This window comes from Staurois parvus, unplaced genomic scaffold, assembly GCF_062004578.1.
Source record: "Staurois parvus isolate SC_StPar_1 unplaced genomic scaffold, SC_StPar_1.0 ptg000371l, whole genome shotgun sequence".
Lineage (NCBI taxonomy): Eukaryota > Metazoa > Chordata > Amphibia > Anura > Ranidae > Staurois > Staurois parvus.
The window spans coordinates 5,054,167-5,076,598 of record NW_028318167.1 but is presented as its reverse complement, the minus strand read 5'-3'; the positions used below and the strand labels follow the sequence as shown (position 1 = coordinate 5,076,598).

The following is a 22,432-nucleotide window of genomic DNA, read 5'->3' as shown; positions in this document are numbered from 1 at the left end:
TTTTTTTTTTTTTCTTTCTTCCTTTGAGGCATAAAATTTCACTAGCAAACATTCCTGATATGCATTATATGACATAAAGGTATTGAATTTGTACATCCTCTGGACCAGTCCTTGGATAGTGAAGAATCTTATAGTTCTGTGATCAAATGGGCAATTTGTAATGTTTCAGTACCAAATGATGTACCCTCATTTTCTACGATTCTTTTTTCTTTTTATTGCACTTCTTTAGGTATTACCTTTGGACCTTTTGTTGTATAACTTTGCAAAACCCAATAAAAACTTGTAAAGCAAATATATTGCAGGGTTACTAAACCCATAACAATAAAATCAGTGTGATCAGTGTAATCACTGTGGAACCTAAGGAACCTTAATCCTTCTCATTGTGTAAAAAGGATGTTTGATCATGTGTTCTCTGATCCACCCCTTCTTCTAATGTCCCCAATCCATCTGCTGATAGTACAGAACCTTTGGGGCAAGCTGCGCATACTCAGTTTGGTGTGTATTGCTACAGAGTTTTTTTTTTTCTTTGGAGAGTGAATGTGATCAGCACAAGGCCCATCAACACTGTCCAGACAGAATGGTCAATGGTTATGCAGCCTCATATGACAATCATGGGAGGGGAAAACTCCTCCTACAAGCTTTAACCAGTACTGTGCTAGACACTGATAGAAATCACAAGACTGCTCTAACTCCTGATGAGAAAAGGTATTTAGCAGTTTATATTTACTAAAATAATTGCTTTTCCATGTAGTGTGTACTGTGGGAGACCAGATATAGTGAATGTAGGGTCCGGGGAGACCAGATATAGTGAATGTAGGGTCCTGGGTTTAGTAACACTTTATCTTTGGTTAATCATAAAATCGAATATTTACAAGTTTGCATAAATAATATAATTTCTATAATGCCAAATTATGAATTTCCAATAATACATTTCCACAGATAACTCTATATGTACTGTATAATCCTTTTGATAGGAATCCTAGTGTTATTTAAAATGTTCTTAAATGTCCATAGCCTGGCCAGGAGTTTATTATAAAACATACTGTTCAATAGTGCCCACTATTTAAATAAGAATACCTGCTTGTCCTCCAATGTTTGTCTCTTAGATGTTACTGGGCCGACATTTGGAAGCAGCACAGTCATGGAGCATGGCACCAATTACCTTCCCGTTGAATCAAACTGAGTGTGTGTGTGTGTATGTGTCTTTTAATGCATGATAAATTATTCCCAGAGCACTATATGGTTGATTTACTGAAACTGGAGAGTGCAAAATCTGGTATAGCTCTGCATAAAACCCAATCAGCTTCCAGGGTTTTTTTGTCAAAGCTTAATTGAACAAGCTGAAGTTTATTTTTTATTTTATTTCAGGTACTTATATAGCACCGTCAATTTACGCAGCGCTTTACACATATATATTGTACATTCACATCAGCCCCTAGCCCTCAAGGGGTGTACAATCTAAGGTCCCTAACTCACATTCATACATACACATACTAGGGCCAATTTAGACAGGATCCAATTAACCTACCAGCATGTCTTTGGAGTGTGGGAGGAAACCAGAGTACCCAGAGGAAACCCTCGCAGGCACAGGGAGAACATGCAAACTCCAGGCAGGTGGTGCTGTGGCTGGGATTTGAACCAGTGACCCTAGTACTGCCAGGCAGAAGTGCTAACCATTTAGCCACTGTGCTGCCCATAAGTTAGAAGCTAATTGGCTACCATGCACAGCTGCACCGGCTGGGATTCGAACCAACGACCCTAGTACTGCCAGGCGGAAGTGATAACCATTTAGCCACTGTGCTGCCCATAAGTTAAAAGCTAATTGGCTACCATGTGCAGCTGCACCGGATTTTGCACTTTCCAGTTTTAGTAAATCAACCCCTATGGGTTATCTAAAATGACAGCACAACAGTAACAATGTGCCTACCTATGTGGCAGATGGATATCTTGGACTTCTTCATCTGCTGAGGAATGAGTTGCAGGACTGGGTCTTTTATTTCCCTGTGTAAGTTTCAGCTTGAGCTAGTGAGTTCTACATACAATAGACTTTTTACATCAGATAGATTAGCAATCTCTAGATAGGAAAAAGAGCCTGAACTCCTCCAACTCCGTATTTAAAAAGGAAGGGATGGGGCAACCATCGGGTGGTAGGAAGTCACACCCTAGAACATATCATAGTGCCACATCCCAACTGAAGAATATTGGAGGCAAAAATAACTAATAGACTTTTTAGGCACATAAACTCAGTACACAAAAAGTAAAAACAATATTGCTTTATTAACATGTCACATCTAAAACATATCTTGTATATATTTATAATTGCATTGCACACTTGAAACACAGCATGTCTCACCCCACCAACCAACCATATCAAAATAATTCCAAGAGAGGTTGGATGAAGATGGTGAATAAGGTATACTTCTTTCAGAGGGTGGGAAATGTCCAAGCTGTGTGAAAAACACCCGACATGTTTCACGCCTGGAGTCGCTTCTTCAGGGGCTAGCAACTTAAACAATAAACATGTATGAAAAATCAGACAAAAATACAGCATAGATACCGCCTGAAGGCACTTACATGGTTAGACAGTGTGCATTGTATGATAAAGAACTTCACAGTGCAGCCTGAAGGTCCCCCTAGGTGACCAAAAGGAGACAGATCCCACTGTCAAGTGTGGGGGCGCATCAATTATGCAATGAGCAGACAGAGAACCCCATGGAACTCACAGGCATTCAGCAGATAAGAAATAGAAGTCAAAGGTGCCAGTTGGTGGTCGACAGCATCAGCATAATAATCCAATTAAAATGGATTAGTGATGCAAAACAGAATATGCTTAAAAAAGACCACAATATAAATGATAAATTACTGATATCCGAAAAGGGGCAACCCATCTAATGACGCATCATAAGCCGAGACACTCAGAAAAAAGTTACCTCTAAACTTGAAGCGATATGTCAAATGTATAGACCTAAGGGTCACGTATACACGACCCCTCGCTGCATGGTGAGAAGCCGAAAGGCCCCTAATTTATCCACAGTGAATAAGCTCCAGTATGGGGCATTGGAAACAATTGGTCTGGAAAACAAAAAGTGCCCCAATTAATATGACTCCCCTCTGGACTCACACCCAATGAATGTCCTATAATGATCATCATTGTCAAAAAAGTATAAAGTACCTGTAGCCAAGGGGAAGCGAACAGTCTGTGGTACCACAAGTCAGCCTGATCAGTGTTGCAGGAGTCCCAAAGGATAGTCTGCTGACCCACGCTGCTTAAATACACCCCGAACAGGTAAGCCAATGCCAGCCAGCATACGATGTCATCTTGACCTGTCCAATACATCCACGCATGCAGGAAGGCCTCCACGCAAGCGCCGAGCACCATGCCGGATACTGACAATGATGCCACAGCGCAGAAACTGGAACACCTGCGCATGCGCAGACTGGGGGGGAGTGACCTGACACTTCCCAAGCTGTCGGCAACCCAGACCGGTGTAATACGCCCCGACCGGGCACGCCAATGCCAGCCAGCATATAATGTCATCCCGGCCTGGCCGATACATCCATGCATGCGCGATGTCCCCAGGCAAGTGCCGAGCACCATGCCAGATATTGACAATGATGCCACAGCATGGCAATGTGAACACCCACGCACGTGCAGACTGGGGGGGGGGAAGGACCCGACACTTCCCAAGCCGTGGGCGACCCAGCCAGGTATAAACCGCCAACCCCACAAACCACAAAGGGTCACAGGGGAGCGGGGCAACCGGGCCAAAATACAGCCGCTGCCTACCGGCCACACACCCGACCAAACCAAAGGGTCCCCCACAAAGATGACCAGGAGGTACCCCGGCCACAAAAAGGGGTCCAAAATCAAAACAATACCCACATCACAAAATGTACAAAAACATACGCAATAATACTAAGGACTAAATAAACAAATTACATATATACATATGACAAATGGCCACAAAATTATCCACAGACATTGCAAGGCCACCGGGTTCACTAACAATACATCCATAAAGGCATCAGAAGGATATTGACCAATCCAAAACAACCCCCCCAATAAAAAGAAAAACAAGAAGGGGGGGGCATTATCACTTAACCCAAAAAATTAAACAGGTCCCTATGTTAATTAGCAAGTAATTAATTCCAATAATTATAATGCATAAATATGAACAGAGCCTGTGTCAGTAGCTATATATATATATATATATATATATATATATGTATATAGAGATCGCTCTCAGAAGGAGTATATGATGATATATGCAAAAGACCCATATATAGAGAGAGTAAACAGGGTGACTATAAACTGCCATACGGGATACCCGTCCACTGTTTACTAAAATCAACACAATCCATGATAGCCCGTCTTATGTCAACAAAACTACATGCTCCCAAGCTGGGCATTTGTGGATCTATGCCCTTGAAATTATCGGAAAGATTTGTATGATAGAATTTCATTAAGGCCTGGTGGATTTACTTTATTTAAACGTTCGATCCACTTAGTTTCTCTATAGAGAATTTTTTTATCCCGGTTGCCTCCACGTGGGTCTCTCATAACTACCTCCAATACAATGAATTTAGCATGCGTAGTATCAAATTTGTGATATAGTCCCAGATGGCGACTAATAGGGGTGAGCATTTTGCTATTAGATGAATAATAGACATGGTCATGTATTCTTTGGCTAAACTGACATATGGTTTTACCTACGTAGCTGGCCCCACAAGTGCATGTCATGAGGTATATTACTCCCCTAGTTGTACAATTGGCATGAAATTTAGAGATCAAAGTCTCTCTTGGGTAGGGTAAATTGTCTGCCAGTCTGCACCCAGGGACAATATGTACATTTGCCTCAGGCAAAAATGCTGTTAGGAAGTATAAAACATAGTTCTTGGTACATAGTGACTTGATGTTAATTTATCTTTAATAGAGACTGCTTTACAGAACACCAACTCAGGGTAATCCTTAATGTAGTTATTTAATATGGGATCCTCCTGCAAGAGGTGCCAATGACGTTGTAACACATTACGTAATTCATTACGTAATTCCTGATGTTGTACAGAATACTGTGTTATAAGTCTTACTGTTGGGTGTTCAGTAGGGATGAGCGAATCGAACCTGGCGAAGTGGAATTCGTTTCGAATTTCAGGAAAAATTTGATTCGCATCGAATCCGAATTTTAGCAAACTTCGGGTGCACGAATCGAATTTTTCCCGATCAGCCGGCAAAAGTGTCACTGCAGAGAGCTCCGCTATTTCTGACAGTTCTGACAGTTCATTTACAGCGGTTGAAACATTGTATCTATTTGTTTCCATTTAGGATACAGATGTTTTTATTCGGAAATAAATAGATACAATGTTTCAACCGCTGTAAATGTGAAGGAACTGTCAGAGAACTGTCAGAAATAGCGGAGCTCTCTGCAGATACACTTTTTGCTGTACTGGAATACTTCTTCTTTTCATTCTTCTTCTTCTTTTCATTCTTCTTCTTCTTCTTTTCATTCTTCTTTTCATTCTTCTTCTTCTTTTCATTCTTCTTCTTCTTCTTTTCATTCTTCTTTTCATTCTTCTTCTTCTTCTTTTCATTCTTCTTCTTCTTCTTTTCATTCTTCTTTTCATTATTCTTCTTCTTCTTTTCATTCTTCTTCTTCTTCTTTTCATTCTTCTTCTTCTTTTCATTCCTCTTCTTCTTCTTTTCATTCTTCTTTTCATTCTTCTTCTTCTTCTTTTCATTCTTCTTCTTCTTTTCATTCTTCTTCTTCTTCTTTTTATTCTTCTTTTCATTCTTCTTCTTCTTCTTTTCATTCTTCTTCTTCTTCTTCTTTTCATTCTTCTTCTTCTTTTCATTCTTCTTATTCTTCTTTTCATTCTTCTTATTCTTCTTCTTCTTTTCATTCTTCTTCTTCTTCTTTTCATTCTTCTTCTTCTTCTTTTCATTCTTCTTCTTCTTTTCATTCTTCTTCTTCTTTTCATTCTTCTTCTTCTTCTTTTCATTCATTCTTCTTCTTCTTTTCATTCTTCTTATTCTTCTTGTCATTCTTCTTCTTCTTCTTTTCATTCTTCTTTTCATTCTTCTTCTTCTTCTTTTCATTCTTCTTCTTTTTCTTTTCATTCTTCTTTTCATTCTTCTTCTTCTTCTTTTCATTCTTCTTCTTCTTCTTGTCATTCTTCTTCTTCTTCTTGTCATTCTTCTTTTCATTCTTCTTCTTTTCATTCTTCTTCTTTTTCTTTTCATTCTTCTTTTCATTCTTCTTCTTTTCATTCTTCTTCTTATTCTTTTCATTCTTCTTTTCATTCTTCTTCTTCTTCTTTTCATTCTTCTTCTTTTCATTCTTCTTCTTCTTCTTTTCATTCTTATTTTCATTCTTCTTCTTCTTCTTTTCATTCTTCTTTTCATTCTTCTTCTTCTTCTTTTCATTCTTCTTCTTCTTCTTCTTTTCATTCTTCTTTTCATTCTTCTCATTCTTCTTTTAATTCTTCTTTTCATTCTTCTTTTAATTCTTCTTTTCATTCTTCTTCTCATTCTTCTTTTCATTCTTCTTCTTCTTCTTTTCATTCTTCTTCTTCTTTTCATTCTTCCTCTTCTTCTTTTCATTCTTCTTTTCATTCTTCTTCTTCTTCTTTTCATTCTTCTTCTTCTTCTTTTCATTATTCTTTTCATTCTTCTTCTTCTTCTTTTCATTCTTCTTCTTCTTCTTCTTTTCATTCTTCTTTTCATTCTTCTTCTTCTTCTTCTTCTTCTTCGTCGTGCCCCGTGACTGCCCAAATGAGTGAAGTGTGCGGTGATTCTAAGATCGACGGCACTCATCTGCATGTCATACTGACTGACAGTATTATTTCTCTTCCCCAGCAGACTCCAAGGGCATTTAAGTTAAAGGTACAGTGTTCTGCACGAATATAAAGGCTCTCTGAAGCCTAGAAACCCTTTAAATAAGTTAAATTCGCGGCGAATAAATTCGCATCGAATCAAATTTCTCCCGCAAATTCAGCGAATCAGCCGAATCGAATTTTTGAATAATTCGCTCATCTCTAGTGTTCAGCCTTAGATTCGGGTGTGGGGTATAATAAAGCTGTCCTATCCTTGGCCAGTGCCTTATTGTAGGCTTTAGGTAAAAGAGCCCTACTGTAACCCCAGGAAAGAAGACGTTGGCATAAAAGACTAGCTTGGCTTTTAAAGTCCTCTAGGCATTATTATTATTATTATTATACAGCATTTATAAAGCGCCAATAGTTCGCTCAGCACTGTACATTACAAAGGGGGACAGAACATGTGACAGAACAATACCAATACAATGCAAAACATGAGGGGATCAAGGGCCCTGCTCTTTCGAGCTTACAATCTAGGAGGGAGGGGATGGTGGCACAGGAGGAGATAGCTGTGGGGGATGGAGTGGTAGGAAGAGTGGAGGAGGTCGGCAAGTTAGCAGGGGGTGGGGTAGGCTTCTCTGAAGAGATGGGTTTTCAGGGTGCGCCTAAAGGAGAGAAGAGTAGGTGATAATCTGATGGGTTGGGGCAGGGAGTTCCAGAGGATGGGTGACACCCTGGAGAAGTCCTGGAGGCGGGCATGGGAGGAGGAGACCAGGGAACTAGAGAGAAGGAGGTCTTGTGAGGAGCGGAGTGTGCGTGCTGGGCGGTACTTGGATATTAGGTCAGTGATGTAGTTCGGGGCAGTATGGTGGACGGCTTTGTACGTCAGCGTTAGGATTTTGAATTTGATCCGTTGCGCAATCTGAAGCCAGTGGAGGGATTGGCAGAGGGGGGTGGCGGAGACGGAGCGGTTGGAAAGGTGAATGAGTCTGGCAGCTGTATTCAGGATCGACTGAAGCGGGGATAGCCAGCGGCGAGGCAGGCCGGTGAGGAGGGAGTTGCAGTAGTCGAGTCGTGATATGATGAGGGAGTGGATGAGCTGTTTAGTGGTTTCTGGGGTTAGGAACGTACGGATTTTGGCGATGTTGCGGAGGTGGAGTCTGCATGGAGTTTGTTAAAGATTGGACTTGGGGCTGGAAGGATAGGTTGGAGTCCAGAATGACACCAAGTACTTTGGCCTGCAGGGTGGGTTTGATGGTAGCATTGTTGGATGTGATAGAGAAATCAATGGGGGGTGGTGTCCGGGCTGGGGGGAAAACGAGAAACTCGGTTTTGGAGAGGTTCAGTTTAAGGAAGTGGAGCGACATCCAGTCTGATATGTCGCTCAGCAGGTGTGTGATTCGGGCAGAGACCGAGGGGGTGAGGTGGGGGTTGAGAGATAGATTTGTGTGTCGTCGGCATAGAGGTGGTAGTTGAAGCTGTGAGAGTGTATGAGTTGGCCAAGGGAGGAGGTGTAGATGGAGAAGAGGAGGGGCCCGAGGACAGAGCCTTGAGGGACCCCAACAGAGAGGGGGAGTGAGGGGGAGGTGGTAGCATTATAGGTAACGCTGAAAGAGCGTTGTGACAGGTAGGATGAGAGCTAGGAGAGAGCAGAATCTCTGAGGGAGTGTAGTTTTTTGAGGAGGAGGGGGTGGTCGACTGTGTCGAAGGCCGCAGAGAGGTCAAGGAGTAGGAGCACTGAATAGTGGCCATTAGCTTTGGCGGTTAGCAGGTCGTTGGATAGTTTGAGTAAGGCAGTTTCGGTGGAGTGTAGGGGACGGAAGCCGGACTGTAGGGGATCGAGGAGGTTGTTGTCGTTGAGGTGAGAGCATAGGCGGGTGTAGACTAGGCGCTTGAGGAGTTTAGATGTAAATGGGAGCAGGGAGATGGGTCTGAGGTTGTTCGGGTCATTGGGGTCCAGGGAGGGCTTTTTAAGTATGGGGGTGATGTGTGCATTTTTCAGAGGGGAGGGGAAAGTGCCGGAGGAGAGGGAGAGATTGAAGATGTGGGTGAGGGAGCGTAGGATGGAGGGGGAGGGAGGTCGTAGGAGTTGTGAGGGGATAGGGTCGAGGGGGCAGGTGGTGAAGCGGGCATCAGAGAGGATCTTGGAGACTTCCTCGATGGTAGTAAGGTCAAAGGTGCGGAGTGTTGGGGGAGCTTCAGTATGAGGAATGTAGGGTGGGGTGGAAGAGGAGGTCAGAGCAGTGGTGGGGCCGTGGGAGAGGGGTGATGAAGGGGTAGCTGAGTGAGGTGGAAGGGGGTTGGAGGGAGTTTGAGCAGCAATGAAGTCCCTGTGGGTTATGTCGAGGGGGAGGGGGGATGAGGGGGTAGCTGTGTGAGAGGGGATGGGTTGAGAGGGCGTGTGAGTAGCAGCAATGTCCTTGCGAATTGTGTCAATCTTGTTTTTGAAGTGATTGGCAATCTCAAGGGCAGTGAGTGAGGTGCTGGGTGGAGGTGGGGGTGGCGAGAGTAGAGAGTTGAAGGTGGAGAAGAGTCGGCGAGGATTGGAGGAGAGGGCCTTGATGAGGGTCAGGAAGTAGGCTTGTTTGGCTGCGTGGAGGGAGGAGGTGTAGGTGTGGAAGGCAGATTTGTAGCGGGTGAAGGCTTGTTGGGATTTGGTTTTGCGCCATAGTCGTTCCAGGGCACGACTCTGTCGTTTGAGGGTTTTGGTGTGATCAGTCTGCCAGGGCTGGAGCGGTCGGGGTCTGATGTTGCGTGTGGTTAAAGGCGCTAGTGAGTCAAGGGCTGTTGAGAGCGCTTTGTTGTAGGCGGTCATAGCCAAGTCGGGGCAGGACAGGGGGAGGATGCTGTCATGGAGTTGATCAGCTGCAGAGTGGAGGGGGGCAGGGTTACGGTTGCGGAGGTTACGGCTGGTAGTAGTGTGACATTTGGAGGGGTAGGCGTTGGAGGATGAGGAGACAGAGAAGGTAATCAGGTTGTGGTCAGAGAGAGGGAAGGGGGTGTTAGTGAGGTTGTGGGGAGCGCAGCGGTTGGAGAAGACAAGATCAAGGATATTACCGTCAGAGTGGGTGGTGGATTGTATGCACTGTGCAAGTGCAAAGGAGGAGGTTAAGTGGAGGAGACGGGATGTGTCCGGGTTGTCGAGGTTGACAGGGATATTGAAATCCCCAAGGATGATGGTGGGTAGCTCAGAGGAGAGGAAGAAGGGTAGCCAGGAGGAAAAGTCTTCCAGGAAGCGGGGTATGGATCCAGGAGGCCGGTATATCACAGCAATTTTCAGGGGGGTTGGGGAGAATAGTCTGACGCAGTGGAACTCGAAGGAGGAGAAGGATAGGGAGGGGGGGTTGGGAGGACTCGGAAGGTGCTCTGCGGTGACAGGAGCAGACCAACCCCACCACCTTTACGACCGTTAGGCCTGGGTGAGTGGGTCCAGGTGAGACCGCCGTAGGAGAGTGCAGCAGGGGAGGTAGAGTCAGTGGGCTGGATCCAGGTTTCTGTAATCACCAGGAGGTTGAGGGAGCGGGAAACAAAGAGGTCGTGGATGGAGGTAAGCTTGTTGCACACCGATCGGGCGTTCAGGAGTGCACATGACAACGGGGGGAGATTTTAGGGAACAGGGGGACAGATACTAGGTTGCGGGGGTTACGGCAGGACGTGGAGGCAGGAGGGTGTTGTGCGGGTGAGGGAGGTGGTGGAGGGCCAGGATTCGGGGAGATGTCCCCTGCGGTTATGAGGAGGAGAAGGGTGAGAAAGGTGGCATGGGAGCGGGATGTGCAGGAGCGTGAGAAACTACTAGTGGAAGTGTTCGGGTCAGTGGGAGAGTGGAGTAACAGGAGGAGGTGGTGGGTGCCGTAGAGGGGTGAAGGAAGCAGTGAGGACACAATAGGCATGTACAATTATGCCGTAAACCAATATATTGTGCAAAAGGTATGCTTTTTACCAATGCTGGGGGATGAGAACTTTTCTTTACAAAACAGTTTAGTAGCCAAACAGTTTGTAATATCCTCGAAAATGTGTAAATTAAGGAAGGAAATAGTATTCATATGCCAATTCATTGTAAAGGTCAAGTTGAATGAATTCCTATTGAGTAGCTGCATAACTTCCTCCAAAGTATCAGGGTTACTAGTCCAAATGACAAACACATTGTAAATATACATGAACGAGAAGAGGGCATGGTCCAGGTTTTTGGCGAGTGTGTCATCCAAAAAGATATGACTCTCCCACCCCCCAGGGTACAGATTGGCGTATGCCGGGGCACAACAGGTACCCATGGCAATTCCCTGCACCTGGAGGTAGTGGGAGCCTATAAAGGTAAACCAATTATGTGTCAAAATAAAATACAATAGATCCAACACAAAATCACAAAACTTCCATTGTGTGCGATCTTGCTCCATCAAGAAAGATCGCACCACTGCTATCCCTTGATAATGCGGTATACTAGAGTAAAGAGCTTCCACATCAATGGTCACAAGAAGAGAATTGGGGGGCACAGATAGGCCATCAATATATTTTAGTAGATCTAAAGTGTCTTTGAAATATGATGGAAGTTGTATGACATGAGGCATGAGAAAAAAATCAACAAACCTACTTGCATTCTCAGTTTGAGAGCCAATACTGGATACGATGGGTCTTCCCGGTGGGGTACATGCTCCAACTCTACCTTTAACTTTACCTTAAAAAATATATATATTTTTTTTAAATGTTACTTTTTTCCTTTTAGATAGAGGTAAAGGAAAATTACTAAGATAAGAGTTAGCTTTGTGAGTTCAATACATTTTGGTAAAAGATCATTTTTATTATGATACTCTTTTTCAGATGTGATCAATCTCCTGGTGCTGAAGCTACTTTGTGCAGCAGTGATTTTAAGGCAAAATGATTGCACTAGCCAGCATGACGAAAGCTAATATATTGCTTTTTTTTTTGCAAAAAGCAGAGAAAAGATTGCTAAGCTACAGTAAAAATTTTGAAACAAGTTGGAAGGTCTCTGCAAGTAATAACAATCGGGTACATGTAGGTGCTTACATCTTGTAGTGTTTATCAAGCCATGCATTACCAGTGTAAGCCTGTAGAAATCTTACCTCTAGTGTTGCATTTAGCTATTTTCCCAGTTTCTAACGGCAAACTTTTTCCCCCATTTTACAAAATAATAAGAAAATGTGCTGTACAAGTTCTAGAATTATGCCATTAATTTTTACTTTGTATTTATGATGTCCTGGTATTTTATCTTTGTGACATTTTTTTGATGAATACAACTGCCAAATTACATCTTGTGAAGTGGCTGATTCAGAAGTGGAGGCTGAAAAACAGTTACAAATAAAAATCTTTGACTTGAGAGTGGCTCCACAACTGAGTAGAATAATGCCTAACGTGTTAATGTCTCTGTTTATATGATATAACATAAGGTTTGATTGCAATAATATTTAAATGTAGTGTAAAAAAATGCAGCTGATTAAAGTTGTTCTGTATTCAGCTACTTAGTAAGGTTTAGTGGGACATAAATCATATAACAGATATTTACCCTTAACCCAAGGATTTGAAGAAAACACTGATCAGGATACCTACTTTTTTAAGCTGACTTCAATTTATGTATTACATATGTTATGTGTGTCAGGTGTACATAATTACCATATGTAAGAAGACTACTAAACAGTGTTCAAATTAAACTATGACATCACTGATTACACATAGCAGTATACTTTTATCTTAGTTGTCCTGATAGAGTCTAATAAGCTAATACAAAACAATGAGTCATTTTGTTGATGGTGGGAGTACAGGAGTCAGGAACAATGGTCTATTTTGGGGCAGAATTATTTTAATTTACTAAATGTCTAATTCTACAAAGTCAATATTGGTGTTGCAGAGGAAAATAATGCTATTATAATCATGTAATCTACATCTTGAAGGTTCTTGTTCTAGGAACTTTGAGGACCTACTGGCTCGCAATTGGATCTCCATCCATGGCATCAGGGACGTTGATCTGAGTGCATATACCATAACACAATGAAAAGTGGATGCTTCTTGTTCCCTAAATGTTCTCTTCCTTATACCTTTGCATTTTTTCCTATCCTCCCCTGCCCTACTTTAATGCACATTTTCTAACTAACTAAATAGCCTATCCAACATAAGTGTAAAGATTTTGATCAGAGGAAAGATGCTGGTGGGGCGAAATGTGTCAGAGTCGTGGTTTGTGAAGCAGGGCTGGCTGAGGCCAACTAACATCTATAGTGAAAAGTATACCTTATGGCGCCTCTCCAAGCTATGGATGGAAGGAAAAGGATCACCCCACTGGCAAATGAGAAGAGGGGAATGTCCGACCAATTCCAGTGTCAGCCAATACAAGTGAAGGGATGGACTCCGCTCAACCGACCCCAGGAGTCCAATGTTGAGCAATGGCCTCAGCCACATTTCTGGCCATGCCCTCTGACACGTTTCTCCCCACCCACCGGGGCTTCGTCACAGGAGGAATGATGGTGTTACTAGTGAAGGTATGAGAATGGATGTAAAAATATTAAAAAAACTCAGAACTAAAGTTCAGGAACTATTGAAGTGTGTTTGTTGTAATCTGAATGATAACCACAATGGGGAATTTCATGGAAGACCCAGGACATGTGCCTTGAATGCCAGGACCTAGCAAAACCTCTACATTAGATATCATGACCAAATAATTCCATGAGAAAATTTCTGATACTCCATATCCCAGATGGGTTCCAGGACTGGAATTTCGAGGACCAATGTAGAAAGAGAACAATCATTGCAATGTACACATGATAACCCTCCCCCTTGTCCCTAAATCATAAATTTCATCTTTAGGAATTATGAGTAAAATATAAATGAAAATGCTCTTTAATTATTCAGAAATTCTAGCAGTTTTTTGCAACTTGTTTAAAATGAACACATTCCTTTTGAATAACAGTACTGTAATTGACTGTCATATTTGTTAGTTATGGTTCATCTTCATTACCTGCTAATTATTGTTTCCTAATTGCTTCCCAAGAGAAGTGAAGCAATAACTAGGGAATACTGCTTCATCTGTGACTCCAAATTTTCATCTGATAATATTTCAAAATTCATCCACTTGTTTGATTTACATAATACAAAGTGTCAATCATACAAATTGAATCCGTAAAAGTCACAATTTGTGTATGTGATGGCATTGTACCTACAAACTTATTTTTCAATATTTGTACATATAAATCTATTTTAAAATCCTATGTATACACCTGTATAATCTGTTTTTTTGATAACAGATATTTTACATAGTGTAATGAAATGCAACTTTAACATTAATAATAAGTAATACAAAATACCAAGCTGAACTTAAGGCCTCATGCACACAGGAAGTTAAAGAAAACTTTCCTAGAAGCTGTCCTCCTGGCAGCAACGTTTTTGCAGAAAAACGCCTGATGCTTGTAAAAGTATCTAACACTTTTACAAGCGTTTAGGCGCATTTACTATCTTGAAGTGCTTGGGCATTAATTAATTTCATTGGCCAGAAAGATAATTTATTCTGGCCATTGAAATGAATAAACACTCAAGCACTAAGCGCTCCTAGCATTTTGGCATGTTTAGACACATTTAGATGCATTTAACCTCCCTGGCGGTATTCCTGAGTGTAGCTTGGGGTAAAGTTTCAGCACCACAAGCTGTAACCCCGAGCTACACTCGGAAATACCCTGCAGCGCTGCTCCGGGATCTCTTCTTCACTTACCTTGTCCTGCGCTCCCGCGATGTCCCCCCTGCAGTGTCCCCTGCAATGTCCTCCGGCCGATGTCGGCATCTGTCTTCTGGATTCCATTTGGGGGACGGACCTGGCGGGAAATTTGAAAGTTGTAAAAGTGACATTCACTAAATTCACTAAAATCACATAGTAAAACATTACTGTATCAAAGCATTTCACATACATTTTGTCCCGAGTGCTTTGTCCTGTGCCCTGCCTGCATTTTTACTGTTCTTTCTGCATGGAAACTGAGAAATGTCCATGGCATCCAAAAAGCATCCCTTTAGGTCAAAAGCGGTTTTAGACCAGCTAGAGAACAGCGATAGTAAATTAGAGCTACTTGCAGAATTGAGTGATAATGATTCGTGGGGAAATTCGTCATCAGACACTGAAAACGATTTTGCGAATTTGCTCAGTGATGTGCAAACTTGGCGCTATATTTCAAATTTCAGTGTTTTTGGTTTGATTATATTATTTAATTAAATGTATTATTATTTTAATAATATTTTTATGATTATTTATTAAATTATAATTTATGATTTCGTGTTTCAAAATTTTAACATACCTGGGATGTTTACTAGACTCTTGTTCGGACAGATTTCAGTGAGTTATTCCTAAAAATTACAGGCCTACAATAAAAAAAATAAATATTTCCATGCAAAAAAATTTACCGCTTTGAGCACAGAAATATGGACATAATCAGACTGCTAGGAAGGCTACACACATTAAGCAGTTTTTTCTGCTTAATGTGTGTGGCCCAGTTTTGTTTTTTTCTATTCCTTCTGGTAAATGCTACTGCTGCTAAAAGCTTCTAAAAGTCTATGTGTATATGGACACATAGGATGACATGGAGGGACATTTTGAAGCAGTAAAAAAAATGCCTGATGCCCCTAAAAGTGGCTGAAAACATGCCCTGTGTGCATGAGGCCTAAAAAAGTGAATAAAGAACAATATAAATGTAAACATTTTAGCAGGGAGAGCTCATTCTAGAGTACAGCAGAAGCCTTAATTAGCCCATCTGTAAAGCCCTGGTTGTCCACTGATGAAATAAGAAAATCAATTAGACTTATTTACTAAAAGGAAATGAGCAGTCAAGTCCGTACTGTGGGTTCACACGATCATGTGAGTGCTTATGTACTCAACAAACACAGTACATTAGTAGATGGAAAAACAAAACATAATAAAAGTCCCAAATGGTCACATTATCATCAATTTAATGCTTAGTAATGTTTAATTCATAAAAACACTATTTTAGTACTTCTTTATTTTACTTAAGGGCCATGTGACCGCTAATCTCCTGTCTCAAGTCTCTGCATAGAAAGCGGTGGGTAGGGCTTTTCTTGCTGACTGATGTCCGATCAGATTCCACTTCCCATGGTCGTCTCTATCCACAGCCAATTGCAAGGAGGCTGAATAGCATTGTCAGACCACACAGGACATAGTGTCCACCTGAGGGAAACAGCAGGATCAACCGGTAACATACAGTATTTATTGTACAGTAAAAAGAGAGCATGTAGGGTTTGAACATATTTTAAGGGAAACTTACATTGCACAGTTTTAAAAAATTTTTCTGGAGAGACATTTTAGGCCTCATGCACACTGCAGCTCAAAACATCTGCTTCATTAGGCATTTGAGCTTTTTATTCTCTGTCTGTAAACTCCACTCAATGTTATCCTATGTATCCATGCACACTATAGACATTTTCAGGAGTTTTGTGGCAGGGGAGTTTACAGGTAGAAAAAAAATCACTTCACTTGTGAGTTCAGTAGAGGAGTTTTTGAGCATAAAATATACTCAAAAGCACCCAAATGCGCATAACATAGCCGCATTAACCTGCATTCTAGTGTTAATGAATTCCAATGGCCAGAATTCTGGCAAATAGAATGCATTAATGCCAGATGCAGGAATACCCATGAATGTGCATTAACATGTGGGAACATGCATACAAAAGTTAGGCTTTTTACATAATTTGTGATGCTGCAAACTCCTGTAGGAGGAAAGAAATGTCATTAAGCTTACAGAATGCATGAGACCTTAAAGTATTACTAAACCCAGCACCCAGCATTCACTATATCTGGTCTACCACAGTACACAGAACATGTAAATGCAATTATTTTAGTAAATATAAAGTGCTAAATACCTTTTCTCATCAAAAGTTAGAGCAGTCTTGTAACTTCTATCAGTGTCCAAGAGAGCACTGGTTAAGGCTTGTAGGAGGTGTTTTCATTCTCCCCTGATTGTCCTATGACAGGCATGTCCAAAGTCCGGCCCGCGGGCCATTTACGGCCCGGGGGTCGGTTTAATATGGCCCTCCAACAGCCCCCCCTGCTCTGTGTAATGTGGCCCTCCCACAGCCCTCCCTTCTATGGCAGACAGTCTTCTGCTTGAGAGCAGAGGGCAGTGCGCATGCCTGACTGCGGCGCGTTCTCCCTGGTCTGTGTAAATGCGGCTGTCGCACGGCCCTCCCTTCTGTGGCAGACAGTCTTCTGCTTGAGAGCAGTGCGCATGCGTGACTGCGCCGCGCTGGGAGCGACAGAGGGCGGTGACGTCAGGGCCGGGCTTCCAGCGTGAAGTGTGTTTCTCTTCCCCTCCCGGCTGCCGAGCAGAGACTTCAGCTCCAGCTACCTTTTTCACTCTTCACATTAGTGCAGGAAAGTTTTTTTTAAATTTATTTTCAATACATTGTGAAAACTCAGCTGTCAGTTGATCTTAATGTTATGAAATGAAAAGTATGTCTTTTGCAAATAACTTGGCATAAAATAATTTATTTGCATTTAATTGTAATGGTTCAAAGAATGTTCGGAAAAATGTTCGGCCCTCCACCATGTTCACTTCATCCAATCTGGCCCTCTTTGAAAAAAGTTTGGACACCCCTGTCCTATGAGGTTGCATAACCCTTTACCTCCTGTCTGGACAGTGCTGATTGGCCCTGTGCTGATCACATGCACTCTCCCAAGAAAAAAAAAACTCTGTAGCAATACACACCAAACTGAGCATGTGCAGCTTGCCCCCAAGGCTCTGTTCTATCAGGAGATGTATTGGGGACATTAGAAGAAGGGGAGGATCAGAGAAGACAGGATCAAAAATCCTTTTTACATAATGCAAAGGATTAACCCCTTAGGTTCCACAGGGAGTATAACAAGCATGCTTTACTGCATATACAGACTGATTTTACTGTTGAGGGTTTAGCAACACTTTAATCAGTATTTGATCTTTAACGATTCTGGAAAAGCGGGTATTCTTATTAATAGCATACATTGTTGTGCCCCTTTGCAGTGTACATTGAACGCCATTTAGTGTTCTCAGAAAAAATAAGGCAACATACGCACATGTATGTATCTTTAGAAGGAGTGGCAGTTTATGGAACTGTGTACAATATGTGTAACATGCATGTCTGTGTATGCAGCCTGTGTTTCCTGTGTGTTGCACACTATGCACCCTATAAAAACATGTCACTATGGTCTTTTTTAATTTCAGTGATTTTTTACAGTCACCTTTAGTAATATCAATTTTCACATGCAGTGCCATTGCACGAAACGCGTCAGGGTACCAGCCTGCCGCCGCGACGTCACCCTTTGCTGCTGGAGCCACGTGTTTGGCCAGCGGCCATCTTGGAACCTTTTTGAATATATGCTGACTGTTGTTATACTGGCTTACTTGCACCTACCATTGCTGCTATTGGGCACCACATATAGATTTACCTGCACTTACTGTTGCTACTGTTATACTGGACACCATATATAGCTGCTTGCCTAAGAGCTTGCTATTTGCTGCTATTATATTGGATGCTACATGAAGCTGTCTGATGTGTGAATATCAGCATTGACTGAATAAAATTTACTACACTATATCAGCCTTTTGTCCTGGTGGCTTATTTGAGCTACTTAAGGTGGATGCTGAGCTTACCTGATGCCGGGTGCAAGTGAAACCTGTGAGCAGTTCCTACTTCCAGAGAGGTCCGGATTACATTCCCTGGGTATACCAAGCGCCATCGGAGTGCCACATTCCTACCAGGTTCCAGATGACCACCAGTGCCCTATTGTCAGGAATGGACTTGCCAGTAATGGTGGGACTCACCTGCCTTGTGGGCTGCAGTACCAGGGCTGGCCAGCGGGTGCTCCCGGCAATCAGAGACTCAACCCTGCAGCCAGCCAAACATCTGAAACTGATCATGCAGGTGTATTTAAGGGATGGCCAGACCTGCAGTCTCTGCCTTGGTGTGTGTTTTTCCTGGGCCCTGTATCTTGTTCCTGCATTCCTGTTCCTGTTCCTGTTCCTGTCTCTGTCTCTGTCTGATTCGTTGCTGACCCTGCCTGATTCCGGACCTCTGCTGACTTCTCCTGTTTCATCCCTGGCTTGTGACCCCGACCATTCTCTGCCTGACCCCCTGTTCCTACCTGCCCGATTGTTATTGACCCGGCCTGCCTGACGACGCTTGCATTGTATATATTGTTATCTGTGGGTGGTTTGGTTCGTTTGCACTGTGTTATGTTTTAGTATTGCACTGCGTTTATGTTTGTATTGTTAGTCTTTAATAAATTGTCTTATTGTTTATAACATATCTGAAGCCTGCGTTTCCCTGCGTCAGTCACATACCTCTGGTCATACCCCGGAGCCCTGACACCTATATACTACATGAGTTTAACCATTTTATGTCTGGTGAGTGCAAGCACACCCCTTTTTTGCCTATCACGAAAGTCACGAGCACCATAATCTGTGATGGAAGCTGATGGGGACTAATTGATATTTCCTGATCTGGGAATACTGACGCACCTTTATGGACATTTATACATTTATTTATGTAATTTAATGTGTTTACATGTTAAAGTTGTCACTTTATAAATAGATACTGTCTTCATCAAGACATCACTACTTTCAGCACTTATGAGCGCATAACTTTGCGTGTTCATACAATATGTGTAACATGCATGTCTGTGTATGCAGCCTATGTTTCCTGTGTGTTGCACACTATGCACCCTATAAAAACATGTCACTATGGTCTTTTTTATTTTCAGTGGTTTTTTTACAGTCACCATTAGTAACATCAATTTTTACATGCAGCATTGTTCCTATATGAATAGTGAGCTAGAACTAAAACATTAGAGAAAATACAATTTTGTTTCCAGCTATACCATTGCTTGGCTGGCATATGCTGGTAATGGAATTTGTAGTGTTTAGCATGTGTATCTGAGTGCATATCTATGAGCTTAGTAAATACTGTGATAATATGCTTGGGTTGTTCAAACTGGATAGTAGGCACATCAATGTAAAAGTGAATGATCATTTTCATGAGCAAATCAGGCTCAATGTGTATAATAAAAAAACACAGTTGCTGTTAATCCTTTCAGGACAAGTGGCTGTGTATCCACTATGGAGCACACTAATTTTAATATTTGGTAAAGTTCAAATAAGTAAAAATTCAAATAACAATACATCTTCTCTAGTTTTGACATGAATGTTTTAAAATAGTTAGAGCTAGTAGAAGTTTTATTTTTCATGTTGATAGTACTTTACATTTTACATAATTTTAACACAATACAACACAACACACCAATAAATGCACAAATGTAAATGAATAAGGGTGATGTCAGATGAGTGACTCTGCGACTAGTGATCCTGCCATAGCCGATTTGTCAGCGCGAGAGAGACATCTTGCTGCATCTGGCTACAGAGAGCAATTTCATAGGGACAAACAGAAAGTCTCCTCAGAAATCCTGCCACTGGAGATTTGTCTCTAGAAGCAGAAACGCCTGTCTGACATCAGTCTATATGTACTCATTCTAAAAGTGAAAACAAATTAAGCAAACAACAAAACAAAAAACTGATGAATTATCAATTTCATCAGTTGTGTAGACTGCAAAGACAATAGCCTACAATGCACATGGCATTGCATACTGACCAAACAAACTCTTAAAGTTTTTAATCATAGTTGTCAATTGTCAGTGAAAGTTTTTTGAGAGATATTTTCAATCTAGTAACGGTCCATGTTTGTCTGATTGATCCTTATGGAAACCTTCACTATGAGAATGATGGGACACAAAGTGGAATCGGGTTGATTTACTAAAACTAGAGAGTGAAAAATCTGGTAAAACTTTGCAAAGAAACCAATCAGCTTCCTTTTTTTTTGTCAAAGCTTCACCAGATTTTGTACGCTTTAGTTTTAGTAAATCAACCCCAATGTGTTTCTTGAAAGTGTAGTAAGCAATAGTATCCAACTGATTATAGATTTTTAGAAATGTGAAACTTGATACGTTGTCATGAGGACAGCACAAGTAATAATTGCATTTTATACTGGCTTAATAAATGTGCCTGCAAGTTTACACACGTATATGTGCTACAGGCAAAAATATTAAACATTTTGTTAGTGAAAAATAGACAATGTAATTTAATCAGGGTGAAATTTAGAAAGTCACGCATCGAGTTACCAATATTCTCAAAGTGTTACCGCCATTTTGAGATCTTAAGGAATTGTTGTTTACTGTCAAAGATGTTGGATAGAGTAGCACATTTGAAGATGTTTCTTCAGTTAAGCTTTCATCATTAAATTGAAATGATCAGAAGCAATCAACGTGTGTAATCAACCTAAAGCAATCCTGGAATAGGATTTGTAGAAAGCTTCATTCACCAGGTTGGGTAATTCTCTGGGAAACTGAACAGTTATTGCCGATTGAATTCCAGGAAATTAATACTTATTGCTTATTCACTCATTTCTGCCGATAATTCCAGGGTGAAGAAAGAGAGTCTCATCACTAGTATTTAAGGGGTACAAAATCACTACCAACCAACAGTTCTACGTTTCTGGACATTTTTATCATTATTTTTATGAACGTATATGGTGTATAGCAAACATAAGTACTACAGAAGTTCACATTGCATCTATCCGAGACTCCTGGGTAGAAGTACAGTATATTGGTCAGTAGATTACATAGCTCCTGGGCCAAGTTATTTTGTAGCAGAATCACTTCCATCTACTCTGCAGCAACTCCTGCCTATCAAGTCGTTCTTATTTTGTCAATATTGTTTTAGAAGTATGTAAAGCCCAAAGCTGACACTTTTTTAATGACTTAGGAGTAATTTTACTTAGTCAGTTATATTTGATTATATTACCCTTTCCCTTTTGATGCGTAAATATTGTTCTATAAGCGTCATCTGCTTATCAGATTTTACTGGCTTCCATGGGTACTCAGCAGCACCAGGGCTAGATTTGTACATAGCCAACCTGGTCATGGCCTAGGGAGGATGGACTACCAGGTGCAATACACAGTCAACCACTCTTGTTGCTTACTAGGTCCATACACCTGGAAGAAGCTACAACTTTGTGTTTAGTATGCTTGGTTGAAGAAGTGAAGTTTTACTTTAGTGTGTTTCATATCTCTAAAGATAAGTGAAACTAACTGGGTTCAGATTGAGCTGGGTTCAGAATCCCCAGTGAACCTTTTTTTGGGGCATTTTAATGATTCAGTGATCATGTCCAGACACTTTCAGTCCCTTCCAGTCCATGCCAATTTTCAGCTTTCAGCGCTGTCATATTTTGATTTTGCAAATAAAATAATCTTTCTTTATGAATTTAGGCCAAAATGTATTCCGCTGCTTTTTGGGTAAACATAATCCAAAATAGTGTATATTATTTAGTCTGTGTGAGTGTTCAGTTGAGAGCTTAAAATGCCAGACACTGGTATGACATATGGCAGTGATCAGGATGCTGGTATGGGGTATGGCAGTGATCAGGTCGTTGGTATGAAGTATGGTGGGACCAGAACACTGGTATGACAGTGACTTCTTCAGGTTCCAGATCTACATTGAGATTAGTTGGCCATTTATGAACATAAGAGAGAGGAAGAGGGTAAAGTTTACAACCATGAGATAAGACTTGGTGAGTGGTATTCTCTAACACACATACTTTC

General features: G+C 41.5%; 1 long non-coding RNA gene across 1 annotated transcript; it reads right to left on the bottom strand.

The window, feature by feature from the left end:
- Nucleotides 1–2,258: 2,258 nt before the first annotated feature.
- Nucleotides 2,259–3,378, bottom strand: LOC149456192 (uncharacterized). Its single transcript, XR_016313947.1, has 3 exons — nucleotides 3,173–3,378; nucleotides 2,931–3,072; nucleotides 2,259–2,506 (listed from the first exon to the last, which is right to left on the bottom strand). It is a non-coding gene; the product is annotated as an uncharacterized LOC149456192 (long non-coding RNA).
- Nucleotides 3,379–22,432: the final 19,054 nt, after the last annotated feature.